Below are 16124 nucleotides of genomic sequence, written 5' to 3'. Positions count from 1 at the left end.
AACAAAAAACCCACAGGAGAATGCACTCAAAATTTAGAAAAAGGTACAACCATTTTGCAGGCTCTGTATTTTCTCGGGAACTGCTGACCAAAGTACGAACCAGGTCAGAAAAGGTTCCCCTCATAATTCTCCCAGGTGTAATCCACAACATGCCCCTCTTGCCCATGGTTTTCAGACATCCTTCAAAAGGAAGACATGTCCCCCCTTTTTGGGGGGGGGTCATGTCTTCCATTCAGCAGACATAACCTTAAAATAAAATATTGTCCGGCTTTTTGATGGTCTTGGATTTTAGGCAGGGAGGAAGGGACTGTTTTCACATAAAGCAAGCCATTCAAACATTCATATTTTACAGCCTTATGAATTATCTGCTTCTTTCCCCCCCCCTCATTCATTGACAGCCTAGATTTACATTATTTATTTCCTGATTCCAGCAATTAGCCTCAATCTAGTCCCTCCAAATTTATGATCGCTGTAGTCTGTACATCACTTGACTTGTCATAACACTTCCATGCTGAAATTTAAAAAGCATGTTGATGTCAGTTTGCGAGCTTATGTTCTTAAAAATAAAGATTTGTTGAAAAAATACTGCAGTTGAACAGCTGGTCTTTCTGATGCTAGAAAATAATTTCATATACATGTATGCCTAAATACATTTTTTGCAGTTTTTCTCTATAATTTTTGTCACAGATGGCAAGGAAGTTAAACAGTTGGTGTGGCCTACACAAACACACACACACAAACACACACACTGCACCCAATTTGTCTCCCTTTCCAACTATCTATGTCCTGCTTTATCTGTTCAAGTATCTGGTAACCAGGCCTGATGGGACAGGTAGTTATAACTGGGGAGAGCCAATCTCTCAAATATGCAGGACTTTAAATGTCATAACCAGCAGCTTGAATTGAACCTGGAAACAAACTGGCAAGCAAAGCAAAGCAAAAGAGGGTTATGTGCAATTCTAACTGCCTGCACTACCACATTTTAAAGTACAAATGCTTCTTTTCCCAAGCAATGGAGAACTGGTAGGAGTAAGTAAACTTGCCCTTCTTCCTTCTTCTGTGTGGACAAGAATTTCTAGCAGGAATCACTCACAGGTTGCAATGAGGACTCTATGCTCTTTGCTGTGATAAACACAAGAATAAAGAATTTTGAAAATGCAGCCTAGTGTGTATTGCTGTTTCTGATTTATTTATTTTTTAACCAAATATTGTGCATATATTTCCTACCTGTCTTTTTTGCTTGCTTTTGAACAGCAACAAATTAAGCTAAAAAAATTAGTTACTTAATACATGGATTTCTTGGGGAGCTATCGTAAGTAAATCAGTTTGCTACAGCTGTCAAAAAAGCCAATGCAGTCCTGGGCTGCATCAACAAAGGGATAGCATCAAGATTACAATAAGTGATAATGATGCTTTATACTGCAGTGGCGAGACCACATTTGGAATACGGTGTCCAATTTTGGTCACCACAATACAAAAAAGATGTTGAAAATCTAGAAAGTATGCAGAGAAGAGCAACAAAGATGATAAACGGTCTGGAGACTAAATCACATGACGAACAGTTCAGGAAGTTAGATATATGTAGTTTATCGAAGAGAGAGATTAGGGTTGACCTAGTGCAGGGGTGTCAAACTCAATTTCATTGAGGGCCGCATCAGCATTGCAGTTGCCCTTGGCGGGCTGGGTGGGTGTGGCCAGTGTGGGCGTGGCCTACTGGGTGGGCGTGGCCAGCTCTACAACATTCGCATCAAGGGTGCCAATGGGGGCCTGGGCAGGAGTGGGACAGATCTGAGGGTCTCTGGCAGAAGAAGATGGGACTGGGGAAAGTGCCAAGGCATGGTCCTCTGGAGGAGCCTCACTGTTCCCCTCAGGCCTTGGGGGGGGGGGTTGGACAGTGGCGTGGAGGTCAAATGCCCAGCCCAGCCGTCAAGAACCCACGGCACTAAGCCCAGCTTCACTTCCCCAAGGTAGCACCCAGCTACACTTACCTCCTCCTCAAGGCTGTTGCTGCTGTGCTTGCTCTCCTTAGCCAGGTTGCTCATGATGGGTACGAGGGCAAAGTCAAGAGGGAGGCCCACTGCCTCTCCATGTGAGGAGACCTGGCTTTGTATCCAAAGCTTCCTTAGCAATAGGATCGGAGACCCTCCAGAATAGGCCAGGAGGAGGGGGCAAGGGGATGGTGAAAGGGCAGCAGGGCAGGACTAAGGCAGGACTTCCCTCAGACCCATTCCTCTCCTTCCTTCCTTCCTTCCTTCCTTCCTTCCTTCCTTCCTTCCTTCCTTCCTTCCTTCCTTCCTTCCTTGAACAGAGTGGTAGGAAAATATTTGAGATGAGGGAGGGAGAAAAACAGGCAAGAAACGCAGCTGGGGAAGTGTCATCCTTCGTGAGGAATGAAGAAATGCACCATCGCCTGGAAGTGGCCAGCACATGGCCCTCGCCTACTTCACATATCTGGCTTGGTGGGCTCTGGGGGAGGGGATGCTATGAGCAGCGTGAGAGTCGATGTTACCTGCACAATGCTGCCCAGCCCCCAGCCTGCCCGGTTTTGGCAGGCAGTGGGGCACTTTCCTGACAGTGCCGAGAGGCTGACCCGGGTGGCACGAATCTGAAGATAAGCGCAACGCTGCCCAGCCCCTAGCCTGCCCGAAGTAGGCAGGGTCATATGCTGGCCACTTCCAGGTGATGGTGCATTTCTTCATTCCTCACAAAGGGTGATACCTCCCCAGCGTGCGCCCAGGGGGCAGTGCCGATGCAGCATGGGCCGGTCCCTCACTGTTTCCAGCCGCCCTTGTGGAGCTAAGACTGAATGTATTTCAGCATAGATGACCACCACGAAATTGTACATTGGCTTCCGGCTGGCCTGAGCTGGGGCCAAGGCAGCAGGGGTTGTTCCCTCACTGTTTCCAGGATGGCTTTGCGGGCCACATGAAACCACTTTGCCGGCCGCGTCTGACCTAGTGTCTTCCAGTACTTGAGGGCTGTCATGGAGAGGAGGGGATCAATTTATTCTCCAATACATTTTGCACCAAAGGGCAAAACAAGAAGTAATGGTGGAAGTTTGTTAAAGAGAGCCTAGAACCGAGGAGAAATTCCCTGACATTGAGAATTCTATTCTAGCAATATAGTATCTGACCTGGACACCTCTGTCTGATGCCCTTCAATTCTGTTACTGATTCCAATTACCAGCAAATAGCACTCTCGTTGAGAGCTCTGGGCATTGTGTGCTCCTAATGTAGTGAAAGACTACAAGTTTGGGTGAGGCTAATACAGAATGAGAGGATGGGAGGAGGCATATCCTTGAAGACTGCAGCCATTGATACGGTATATTTATCTGAAGGAAAGTCTATGGAACTTAATGGCATTTTATTTATACAGGGGTTTGTACTTTCAATAAAAATTCTGTTTTGATCACAGATCTGCATAGGATTGTAATGTTGGTTTGTGAGATAAAAGTGAATATATATATATATTATAATTTGGACATTTGAAAGCTGTTTTATAGTATATGGTCCTGCTTTTAAAATCTAAAGTGATTTACATTCTGAAAAAATGTGGGCCTTTCCCCACTGTTGAGTCAAAGTCCTCTCTGCTTCTTTTTGAATCAGGAAAATTCTGCTAACATGAAACTTGCTAATTCATTGTCAGTTTCTGTCTTGTTTTGATTGCATCTGTTGAGATCACCGCCAAATAGTACTATGGGTTATACACAGCAAGATGACTAAAGATAACTGACTGCTTTAACCCTGGTGCTTCATAGTCCTCCCTCTCTGGACATTACCAGCCAGCAGGAAAAAAATCTCTAGCTACTGCCATGATGTGGGATGATCTCTTATGACTTTGAAGTTTTGCTAGACAGCTAAACACGTCTAAACACAGGGAAACAAAGCAGCCATTTCACACATCACCATGAATGTGCAAAGTTAACATGAGCTGACTCTCCTAACAAGTCGCCTTTTTGAACATAATTTTACTATTGTACAATTTTCCTCCGCTCAGTGATAGAAATTATTCACACTCATCCCTTTGGCTGAAAATGGAGAGAGGAGTCTCACCTCTCAGGTGGAGCTAAGGAGGACTGGCTGTTTTTTTATGTAATACAGTATGAAAGAAAATGTGCTTGTTTGTGTAGCAAATTGCAGCCATAGTTATTGGTAATTTAATGATCTGCTTTAAAAGCATAGTTGTCTAATATACAAAGGAGAAATCAGAATTTCATTTCTTTTAAAAAATACCCTTTAATTTTTGGAGCATAGAAAGATTTCAAAGCTGCAACCTTCATAGTTAGGCTGGATGTATAAGCATAATTATTACTGCTCAGGCTTTTCAAAGGTTAGGATAACTTGTTAACTATTACGGATAATAGTTGTCAAACCTCTTTTCTTCAAAATCTTTGGTGGAAAATTTAACACTGATCCTACACTGAACTTGCCATTTGGAACATCTATACACATTATCAAAAGAAATACATGACTGGTTGAAAAAAGGGAGATATTTTTCATCATCATCATCATCATCTCCATACTTAGGTAGAATCTAAGATTGGGCACATTAAATCTTTCCCAATGTGATGCTTCCCAGATGTTTTTAGAGTAACTGATCAGAAATTTTGGAAATTTCTGAAGTTCCAAAATATCTGGAGAGTGGCAGATTGGGAAAGCTGCTTTAAACGATGAGAGGACCTCATCAGATGCAGAAGTGACATTAAAAGAAAAGGTTCTTTAGATGCCAGTGAATGAATAACCTTGTGTCGGGAAGACACAAATAATTTACCCATTTAAAGAGTCTTGTAACTTCCAATGTCGTTGAACTATACATCCCAGCATTCCTTACCACTGGTTATATTAAACATGATTAGTTGGAAGTTAATCATCAACTTGAGAATCATTATAGCTAAGAAGGTGCAAGAAACAGCTGTTCTTATAAGTCACCAATCTTGCAATTCCAATACAGATCTAATGCAAAAGCAAAGAAAATTTAAGCACTATTAGAATTCCAGGATCAGAAGGTACCATTTCAGCCATCAAGTCCAAACTCTTAAATGCAGAAATTAAAACATTACCAATAGATAGCTGTGCAATCTTTGCTTAAACAGATCCAGTGAAGGTGAAGCTATATCTCTGAATAATTGATTCCTTTGTTAAATGGTGTTCTCTTTGTCAAATTGGTTCCTTTGTTACACTGTGTTCTCTTTCTCTTAGGAGGTTGTGGATGCTTCATCACTGGAGATTTTTAAGAATGGATTGGGCAACAACTTGTCTGAAATGGCATAGGGTCTCTTGCTTAAGCGAGGGGGGGATTGGCTAGAAGACCTCCAAGATCCCTTCCATCTCTGTTATTCTGAAAGTTTTCTAATATTTCTAACAATAGAATCTGTGCAATTTATCTGTGTCCTGGAATCTGGTAAACTAGAAAACAAAATTGATCTTAGCTTGTAAAACATAGTCAAAGCTCTCAACACATAATCGGTTTTTAACAGTTACAACTTTTAATTGGTAAGGTACTTGTAATCTGTCTCAGTTTTAACCTGCATATGAATAATCAATCTGTGTTCACTCTTTTCTTCAGCTGCATCCCTATTAAATCCTAATCAAATTGATATGTATAGGTAGATGAATTATTTTTATTTTTTTTATTTTAATTCCATTTATATCCCGCCCTTCTCCGAAGACTCAGGGCGGCTTAGCAAGCTTACTTACAAGCTGTGACCAAGCTTACTTGGTCACAGACATTATTTTGACTGTACTGAAGGTCAACTAGACACTACTTCTGAGCAAGGCTTATTGAAATGTTAGAGCAATTAAACTTCCAGAATAGTGTTTAAATGGAAAACTTATTAAAGAAAAAAATGATTAGGTTCACATACTGCACTAAGTCAATTTAGTAGCAGGGTTAATTCCAGTTTAATGCAATTCCTAGCAAAAAAAAGTATTGAATATATTTCCCCTCTCTATACTAATACTTAACGTAGATGTCCATTGTGTGCTCTGGAAAAAGCTTCTCCTGGCAGCATCAGCTGAGTCTGGGAAATGATCTTCCATTTGACTTTTTTTCCCAGTATTCAAGAACGTTGCAATATCAAACTTAATGGACACCTTCTTAGCTGCTGCTATCAGCAGTCCACGATGGATGATTCTGTTTTACCTCTGCAATATTAACAGAAAATCTATTACACCTTAATAAGGCATTTGTAAGTTAATGTCAGATAAAGCACCAAGACTCTTCTGTTTTACTGTATGTGTAGGTTGCTGATGTGTTCCATTTTCAGCAAACTGTTGTTACAGGAAGACAGCATTCCATCCACATGAAAAGCAGACAGGATAAGGACTGATCATAATCTCTTCAGTAAATTGAGTTTTTTTGCAGTTTGATTTAAACCTCAATAAGCAAATAATACCTAAGAATATGTGAATCAGCCTAGTTCTTTTTAAATGCTTAACACTGATAAATATGGTTGAAGGATATGAGATGATTGTTCAAAACGTTTGAGTAAGCTAAAACTGTCTGATTTATTAATTCCAATAGCTGCATTTGCACAACATACTCTTTAATTTTGTTTTTATTCCACATTAGCCCCCCTAAGTGATATGTTTGAGATGGGCAATAAACATCTAGAAACTCAACAAAGTATCCTATTTCTTAGCCTGATAGGAAAACCATTTCATTATTTCTTTGCTACAGCAAGTCACTGCAATAAATATTTTTTTCTATTGGTCCCATATCATGATAAACGATGCAGTTTGTTAATAGCTTATAATACTGTTTAATCCAGTCATTGTGACTCCCAAATTGCAGTTTATAAGATAACAATTTTTTGTCTTTTTTTTACTGTGAGCACACTGGCGCATATTAAAAATGAAATTCTGTTGCCTGCTCTCAAAAGTGTACACATACATACACATATAAACATGCTATATACACTCTTACATATAAATACATATAACTATTAATCACTGTCCATCTTGAATATATAACAGAAAGAGGAAGCTTGAAAGTTCACAAGATTAATACTGTATGGAACAAAACTGTTACTGAATCTGGATGTTCTGCTTCGGATACCACAAACCCTCCTCTGGGAAGGTAACAAGGAAAACAGGTCGTGAAGTGGATGTGTAGTGTCCCAGACTATCCTGTGGACGCTGCTCAAGCAATGCTTAGATGCTATGTCCTGGATATAAGGGAGTGAACTGCTAATATTTTTTTTTCTGCCATCATCACTACTCTCTGCACTGCCTTCCTGTGTGAAGCAGTGATGCTTCCAAACCAGATTCTATCATCCTTCTATAGAAAGTGGTAAGGATAGGGGAAGGAAGATACAACACAGAAAATGCTGGTGCTGCTGTGCCCGCTTCACCAGTGTCTTGCTGTGGAGCGACCAAGCCAGTTTATGATGCCGGATCTCGTACAAGTTCATCAACTTTGATTTGGTAAATGAATAGTGGTCAAATGACTTAGCAAAATGCTTATGCCTTTCAGTTTGACTGCAATATAGTTGCAGAAAACTGATCTTTCCATATATATATGCCTGTTGAGGCTTTTTCACATATTGTCTAAGTCAAAACTTTTCTTTCCTTCAATGCTAGAAAGGAGTGGGGTTTGTTCTAACTTTACACACAGTACTGTAGTTTTTTTCCTGTCAGTGGGTGTGTGTTTTTTTCCTTGGTAGTTCTTTGATAGACTGTTATTTACTGCTTATTTGTTTGGTATTAATTCAGGTGTTAACCTCTGCTTATCTGAGTGTTGTTTGCTGGTGAGGTGTTCTGGTCTTTTTAGCTTTTTTATGTCTCTTTTGAATGGTGTGCAAATGTTATTTACCTATATGCCTGTTGATGGCTAATTTGTCTGAATTCCTCAATTTCCAGGAATTGCCTAGCCTTTTTGTATTTAGCTTGGTCTAGGATGCTCACAGTTTTCCAGTTGAAACTATGGTTGAAGTCTGTCCATTGTTGTGAAATTAAGGAGTTTTCATTGTGACTTCTAACCTCTCTCCCTCACCAACATTGACAGGGTAAGCTACTGTATATAAACAGAGAGCAAACTCTACTTCTTTTTAACACTGAGATGTTACCTTGTTTAGTAATGAAAACTCTGCAAGCAAACAACCAGTTTTAGAGAGCACCAATTACTCCACTGTTCAACCCTGAGCTATACATATTCTCTTCTATTGGTGCTTTCCTTCTATTTATGCAAATTTATCTCTTTCCCATTCTTATCCAATTTAAAGAACTATATTAATTACAGGGTGTAAATGTATCCTAGAACATATATGTAAACATATAGTACAGTTTACTTAAGAGGATGCACATATTCCTGCTTGTTTTATCTCTGCAGAAGAGTTTGCAAGTACTTAAAATTAGATAACATCTGTTCCCTATATGCAGTATGCTGCATTGAGAAAGCAAATTCTATCTCAGAACAAGATTTTATAATTATTTTCTTACCGAAATTGTCTGAAGATTTCAACATTAGCATTTTGGATTTAAAAAAGCATTATGTTACTCCACACATTTGTTGAAATAGATAAGAAGTTAACCTTCAAAAACATAAGGTACAGCAGTGGCCCCCAACCTTTTGGGCACTAGAGAGCGGTTCCATGGAAAAAGGTTTTTCCATGAATTGGAGGGGCATGTCTTTGCATACTGCCTGCAACCTGTGAATGGGGCGTTGCTTGTTTGCATGGCCCATTGCTGGCACGCTGCAGCCTGGTGCCGGTCCATAGACTGGAGGTTGGGGCCCCGAGGTAGAATAAATCTTCCAGTCTCCACATACATAGAGCTTGTTTTCCAGGCTTCATGCTTCTGAACAAGATGAAAACCAATACTTCAAGGTTACCTTTTGTAGGCCAAAGCTCTTGCTAGCTCACTGACACAATTCATAGTGTTATTTCTGCAAGCCTGACATTTCTTCTAATGGGTACATACCTAACTGGAAGTATATAACCAGAAATTAAATACATATGTAAACTGAAATATAACCAATATTGCCCAATATTTTATTGAAGTTCCTGGAACACTTTTGGACTTTTGGATCAAATCATATTGTTTTTAACTATACATTTTGTTTGAGAAGAAAGACTCTTACAACATTGCTGCTCCTTTTTTATTGAGATTCTTGTCCAAACAAGTGGTTCCGCCCCAGGCGCCTAATGGATCCAGAACGGTTCCAGACGGCGCTTGGGTCTATACCTATCTCCCTCACTCACAGCCCAGCCGATGCCTTGGTGGAAGCCTGGGAGAGGGCTGCCACCGAGGCACTCGACCGTGTTGTACCCTTGCGACCCCTGACCCGACGCAGAGCCTGAAGGGCTCCATGGTTTTCTGTGGAGCTCCGGGAGATGAAGTGTCAGAGACGGAGTCTGGAGAGCTGTTGGAGATCCAGCTGGTCTGAATCTGACTGATTGTGACTAAGATCTTTTATTAGGTCTTATCTCGCGGCAATGAGGACGGCAAAGTCTAATTACTTCGCTGCCCTCATTGCGTCTGCAGATAATCACCCGGCCACCCTGTTTAGGGTGACTCACTCCCTCCTTAATCAGGCGGGCCGAGGAGTTTAGTCAGCATCTGGCGAACAAAATTGCTCAGATTCGGGCCGGTTTGGACTCTGACTGGGTAATTTATTAAGCATGTTTCTGATTTTGTATTGTTAATTGATTATCCTGGCTTGCCTATACTTGTTACAATTCCTGCAGGCTCATTAGAGTTCCTGGTTTTAATAAACAGCAGAAAAATCTGCTCCTACTCAAATGTCTTTTGATTGCTCAATAAAAAAGACACAGTAAAAGAATTGATAGCAGGCCCAAGTGACTTATGGGGTTATGGTGAACTTAATCCTGTTTGAAGCAGGCCACTAGCAGGTCTAGGTTTATGCTGAAATGCCTTGAAGCAAGTCAGTTGTGCATGCTTACTTGCTTTATTAATTTACTTTCAACAGTTTAGTTAAAAATACCTTATGCAAAGTGGTTGCATTACTGTCATGCTTCAGGGATTTAATTTAGGGTCTCTTAATTTTCAGCTACAAAAGCAGTGGAGAAATGGGAGCATAAAATTCAAGTTTTTGTTATGGAACATGAACACAATTTCAACAGTATAAAAAAGTAGATTGTGCATTCACCGATTGGTACCAACAGCACTGGGACTATAATGCATATCTTTTATAGCTAGCTTACCGTAGTTATTAATGACTAGAAATGTTCCGAGTTGCATTCTTAACATTCCTAGAAAATACGAGTGAGAAGAACTGGTACAAAAGATTGGTTTAGGGACTCACATTTTTATAGATAGATTTCACAATTCTTTATCTAACACAAACATTTTCTGGGATTTGAATTGTTAAACCTAAAAATTTGGCCTAAACTTAAGATGCCTTTTTAAACTTTTTAAAATTCCTGCAGGGCAGAAAAGTATTGTCGAAGGTGGAGTTTCGATGTGGATTACCATTTCAGAAGAGAGCTGTAGTTAATTAATTTCGCTTGGTACCTCAAACCATTCAGAATAGGTAATATTTAAAGCCCAAGACTTTTCACAAATGAAAGTGAGATATAATTTAATGCATGTCAGCCCTAATTTAACACTTTTGATCAGAACATCAAATATTCGATTAGTGACACTTAATTTTCTCAGCCTGTTTGATGATAATAATTGCCAGAAGCTCAGCTGTTACTGACTGAAGCTCCTAACCAGTCTGCTTTAATTTTTCATCTTTTGGAATGTCTTCCATTGTGAAATTAAGTGAAGTAGTATTATTTCTTTGAACAAGAATACTAAAAATCATGGCCCACTTCAAAAACTGATCTTCAAGAATTAGCACTACTTAGGATACATAGTCTGAACTTGAGTGGATCTTAATTTTCAAATGTTTCTTTTTAGTTAAAAAGACATTGTAGATACAAAGGCAGAATTCTAAAAAAAAAAAAAAGGGAAGGCCCTGAGCTCATATGCTGTCAAGTCAATCCCTTATTTAACTTGCTTGTCTTCATCATAGGTTTCACTCTTTTTCTTAAATTGTGCTTTCATGGAAACTTAATTCATCATGAGGAGTTCATGCCAAGAGATGAGCCAAAAAGACTACATAGTACGAAGATGTTGAAGTCTAGTATGGCTTAGGTAATGGCTTTTGGTCATGATCTTTAAGTCCTTACATGGCATGGGTCCGGGATACCTCGAGGACCACCTGCTGCCGGCGTCAACTCCCCTCCGCCCTGTGCGTGCCCACAGAGAGGGCCTCCTCAGGGTGCCTCCAGTCAGGGAATGTCGACTGGTGGCCCCCAGGGGGAGGGCCTTCTCTGTGGGCGCTCCGGCGTTATGGAACCAACTGCCGGTTGAGCTCCGGATGGCATCGGACCTTCGCTCCTTCCGGCGCGGGCTGAAGACCCACTTATTTGAACTAGCTGGTCTGGCCTGATGAGGAACATTAGGGTTTTTTAATGGGTTTTTCACTGTTTTTATTGTTATTGTATTTTAATCGGGCATTTGTTTAATTTCTTTTTAATTTTTGTATTGTTATTTATATATGCCCTGTTAACCGCCCTGAGTCCTTCGGGAGAAGGGCGGTATAGAAATTGAATAAATAATAATAATAAAAAAATAATAATAGAATGGTCTCTACGTCTTTAACATTTTTATTTGAAATAAGTTACCCAATCTCTTCAATATTTCGGGGGTGTATTTTTTTTTGGTGAACAGAAAGTTAAATTTTGAGATCCTAACACAATTAAAAGTCATAACAAATCATGCCTTAAGCCAGGCTCAGTGTCTAAAGAGAAAATGGTTTTATTACCTATTGCACTGTGAGCCACACTTGGAACAACCACCCTCTTAAATGCAAATGGTCCTTGATGATTTTACATTTTCTATGAAGCTCTGCAGAGCTGTACAATAACCTAAAGAAAGAAATCATCTAATAATCATTTTTAAGAGATAAGGAGTACACATTGACAAATAAACAACAGCACTAGATTCCCTCTGCCACCCCCCTTTGTTTTCAGTTGTTAAACCCTTGGGAATTGGTAAGCCTTGCTAATGTATGGCACATCATTTCAAATAACTGTCAACAGACTTGGATCTTCTCTTGCCTCTGACAGCAATAAACCAGTCTTCCACAAATGCCTATCACAAGAAAGGTCATGCTAGCAAGAAATCAGAGGAGTCACGGCCTACTTTGAGAGCACTAACGGGAGAAGGCACTCTAAATTCATACCATAGTATTTCTTGACTGGGTTTGCAGATTTCACTATGTCACAATATTTTTTTTAACATTGCCCTACTGTGTTGTGTTAAACAAGGCCCATTGTTTTGCAAACCATAGTTTATTAATTATTAAATCACTCTGAACAGCTCCCCAAATGCAAAAGAACAGCAATTTTATAAAAGCAAACCAACACACATCTATAAAACAATAACCTTTCAAAGAAAAAGAAGCATTCATCCATACCTGACTCCAATTTAAAGAGGCAATTCATCTTAATCCAAATCCTGGGGATGAGCCAGGTTTTGGTGGCCAAGGTGAATTTCCACAGTGACAGGTGGAACAATAGAGATGTCTACCTCCAAGGGCTTCTTGAATGATGATGATGATGATGATGGGACCTAAAGCAAACCAACTTTGTTGGAAGGTACAGTATAGGAGATAGGCCATCCTAAGTACCTAGGCTTACACAATAGGGATATGATGGGATGTGTATATCAAGGAAATTATAGTTAATTCAATTATGCATGCTTATAATAAAGCAGTTTAGCAAAGTTAGTGCATTTCTTTCTTTTATACAGACCATTACATAATCATGAAAAACTTAAGATTCTCAGATAAGCCATAAATGAACATTGCAGTGCTCATATGAGCCCTAACATAGATGAATTATTTTAATTTTTTAAAAAATAATGTAATTAAAATAACATATTTAGTGGGCTGGAATAATAGAAAATGGTCAAATATCACAAGATTATAATATTACCAACTGAAAATTTGCAAGGGATCAAAATGTTTAACATTAAAAAAAAGAAGAACCTGTGCTAGAAATATGCAATATTAACCCTCCCCACCATCCCCAGATCAGTGGAGATAAGCTTTGCACAGTATGTAAACCTAGCCATTTTTTTTCTTTAATCAGTCTCTTCCACTGAAATGCTACACTGGATATTTTATTGCTCCAATATTTCAGTTAAGTTTTGCTCAGATCAGCACCAAATAATTGCAACCCCAGCTGCTATAGTGATACTGTGCTAGCTCAAATTTTTACTGATGTCAAGAGTTTGCTAAATGAAATAAAGCAAATAATTAATATGCAACAATTCTTTATATTGTGAAAATAACTCCACAAATCTGTCCTCCACCTCTGCTCTAGGTAAGAGATAGCAACTATATACTGTACATTTCATTTTTTTTGTTTCACTTTGGCATTAGAATGACTCATTCTGCCTGAATGGATTGCATTTTTAAAGAAATTGCTGTTCAAGAGCTGGTGAACTTTCCATCTGACAAACTATTGGATAGAATTTTCTTGTCGAAACCATCCATGTACAATTACATGGCTACTTTTCTTCCATCTAATTTCTTCTAGAGTTATTGATCTGCTGGTCTTATATACCATGTTAAAAATCCAGGGTCACCAAATGCAAAACTCCTAATAAATTTGCCCACAAGACCAGAATCAAACTGGTGACAAGGGAGGTATGCTACTTTTCTGCATGGTGGATTTTGTATTTAAAAAGAAATCAAAAATTTGACATAAATGTGCAGAAAATCAGGAGCTAGTCTAAAAGGTGATCCATGCTTGAAATCAGTGTAACCGATTTTATCAAGTTTGCTTTCAAAACCTAACCTGGATTTCCAATATTCTCCAAAATGCTTCCTTAAATAACAATGTTTATTTATTTATTCCTTAAATAACAATGCTGGACCTACCATCTTCTTGATATGGTGCACTGATGTTAGATTCATTAATCTGGAATATCTATATCTATATATAATTTGTTTCTTATGCAGAATGTGAAAAATATGTAATCAATCTGAAGCATTATATCACAGTGAGAAATTACCGCTGCAACTGTGCAGCATTTTGGCTCAGTGGCTAAAAGATATTTTACAGCTATCAGATCACAAAACATGAATGTTGTATCCACAACTTCTAAAAGCAGCTGTGATTTTCCTGGTATTTTGTAATTCTAGTAGAATTTGGCTAGAATTTAGGATTACAGCTCATGCCTCTTAAATAATAAATCCTTTTAAACTGTTTTAATTATCTAACTGATAATTATCTAACTTAAGAGATGTTTACTTAGGAATAAAGCCTTGAATTTACAGTATTGGATGTCAGGCTGATTTTTTTTTGAGCTGATGTTAATTTCCATCATTAGTATTTTCAGAAGAACTATTGAAGAGAATTAATCCATTAATCAGAGGAAAATATTTATTTACAGGAATGTAAAATTTATGTTACAGCATTTGAAAAAAAATTGTGTTGAATGTTGACACAAAACCAAAATCTTCAGAAGATGAATGAAAATAAACATTCTGTCCCATTATTGAAAACCTCCATAGTTTTTAAAAATGGCTGTAGAGTTCCCTTATTGATGTGCCATGTTTTGGATTTAATTCAAATGAAGTGTTCTGGTATTTGTGGGAGCTGAAACTATTTCCGTTCTGCAACTCATTAAAGCAGCTGTGTTTTGTGTTGCTTCATGTTCTGAAAAACTCCTTCCAAATTGTATTGTTCAACCCTATATTTTATTCAAGTAATAATATTTTCCATGGTCTTAACATTATTTTCCCATTTCATAGAATTGTTGTAAACCAAAGTGCAACACAATTTAATACATATGTTTAAAACAGAGGGGGAAATGTTCCTATGATAATAGAATCAAAATTCCAACTCTTTTTCTGGATTCATTTGTCTTGCGTGCAAAGGTATTTGGGTACAGACTTCCAACAAATGATGTAGAAACAAACCCTGTGTCAGAATCCATTTATATCCTCTTTCTCTTGGTACTTTTATAAACACTGCATGGACTGAGAAGAAAAAAAATTTATACAGAAAATAGATAGCTTTTATGGAAACATTGTAATAATGCAAGAGACAGAAGGTCAGGTGAAGGAGCTATCAGTTCAAGTAAAACATGTGTTCTGCCTACAAAAAATTCCAGCTTGAGTGTCTGGCATCTGAACTAATGCTAGATTTAGCAGATGGCGGCTTCACATTTTATTCACAGGTTTAATTGAGCAACAGGCTGTTCTTTTCCCACAGCCTTTAATCTGGGGACACAATGCTGCATCTAGAGATGCTTTATAGATAACATACTGCATATTCCTGCCTGAATCCTTATGTATGGACATTGAAAGAGTCATATTTAAGCATTGTGAAATCTATAATGGCCAGCTGAGGCACTTTACAATTGATATATAGATCTGGATAATTCATGAATTGCATGTGTAAAATGATATAGCAATGAATTCATGGAAGCTGAATTTCCAAAAATGTAGACTCAAGAAATATTTGTGAAAATACTAAGCAATACAGCCATACAGTGAACACTTACCAAAATCAAACGGATCTTCTATTAAATGTAGACATGATTGAATTGTGATGGTTCCTTTGGGCCCTCAGAAATGTGCTTGCATTTGGTAATGATGTCCTACTAAGTAAGTTGACAAAAACTACTCTTATTCTACCCTTATCCAGATTAATATGAATTATGATCGTGGAAACAGTCGTTTCAAGCCTCGTTCTCTAAGCAAGACTGAAAAAACAGGCCTACGGCATTAATTAACAAATTCTGTATGTTATTGAGAAGACAGAGATGATGTTTCTATGGTATGTCATACACATATAGTATATATGTATATATACTGCATAGTGTGTGATATGGTCTATATACTGTATGATGCACTCCTCTCATTTTGCCATTTAACCCCAGAGAAACCAAGGTATCTGTCTACCTGTCTGGCTAAAATAGGTTAAACTGGAGCCTCCAGTTACCTGAAGACCTCAAAAAAGACAATTCAGTGGAATAGAAAGCAGACAGGCATCAAACATGCCAAATTTACAACATGGCAACTCTCATAAAAGTATTAGAGATTTCTGAACCATACTGATCTATACTCTACCCAGAATGTCCTTATCTGGAGCTAAGAGT

Source organism: Vipera berus (genome assembly GCF_964194415.1).
Source record: "Vipera berus genome assembly, chromosome: 3".
Lineage (NCBI taxonomy): Eukaryota > Metazoa > Chordata > Lepidosauria > Squamata > Viperidae > Vipera > Vipera berus.
Note: the sequence above shows the minus strand (reverse complement) of the source record.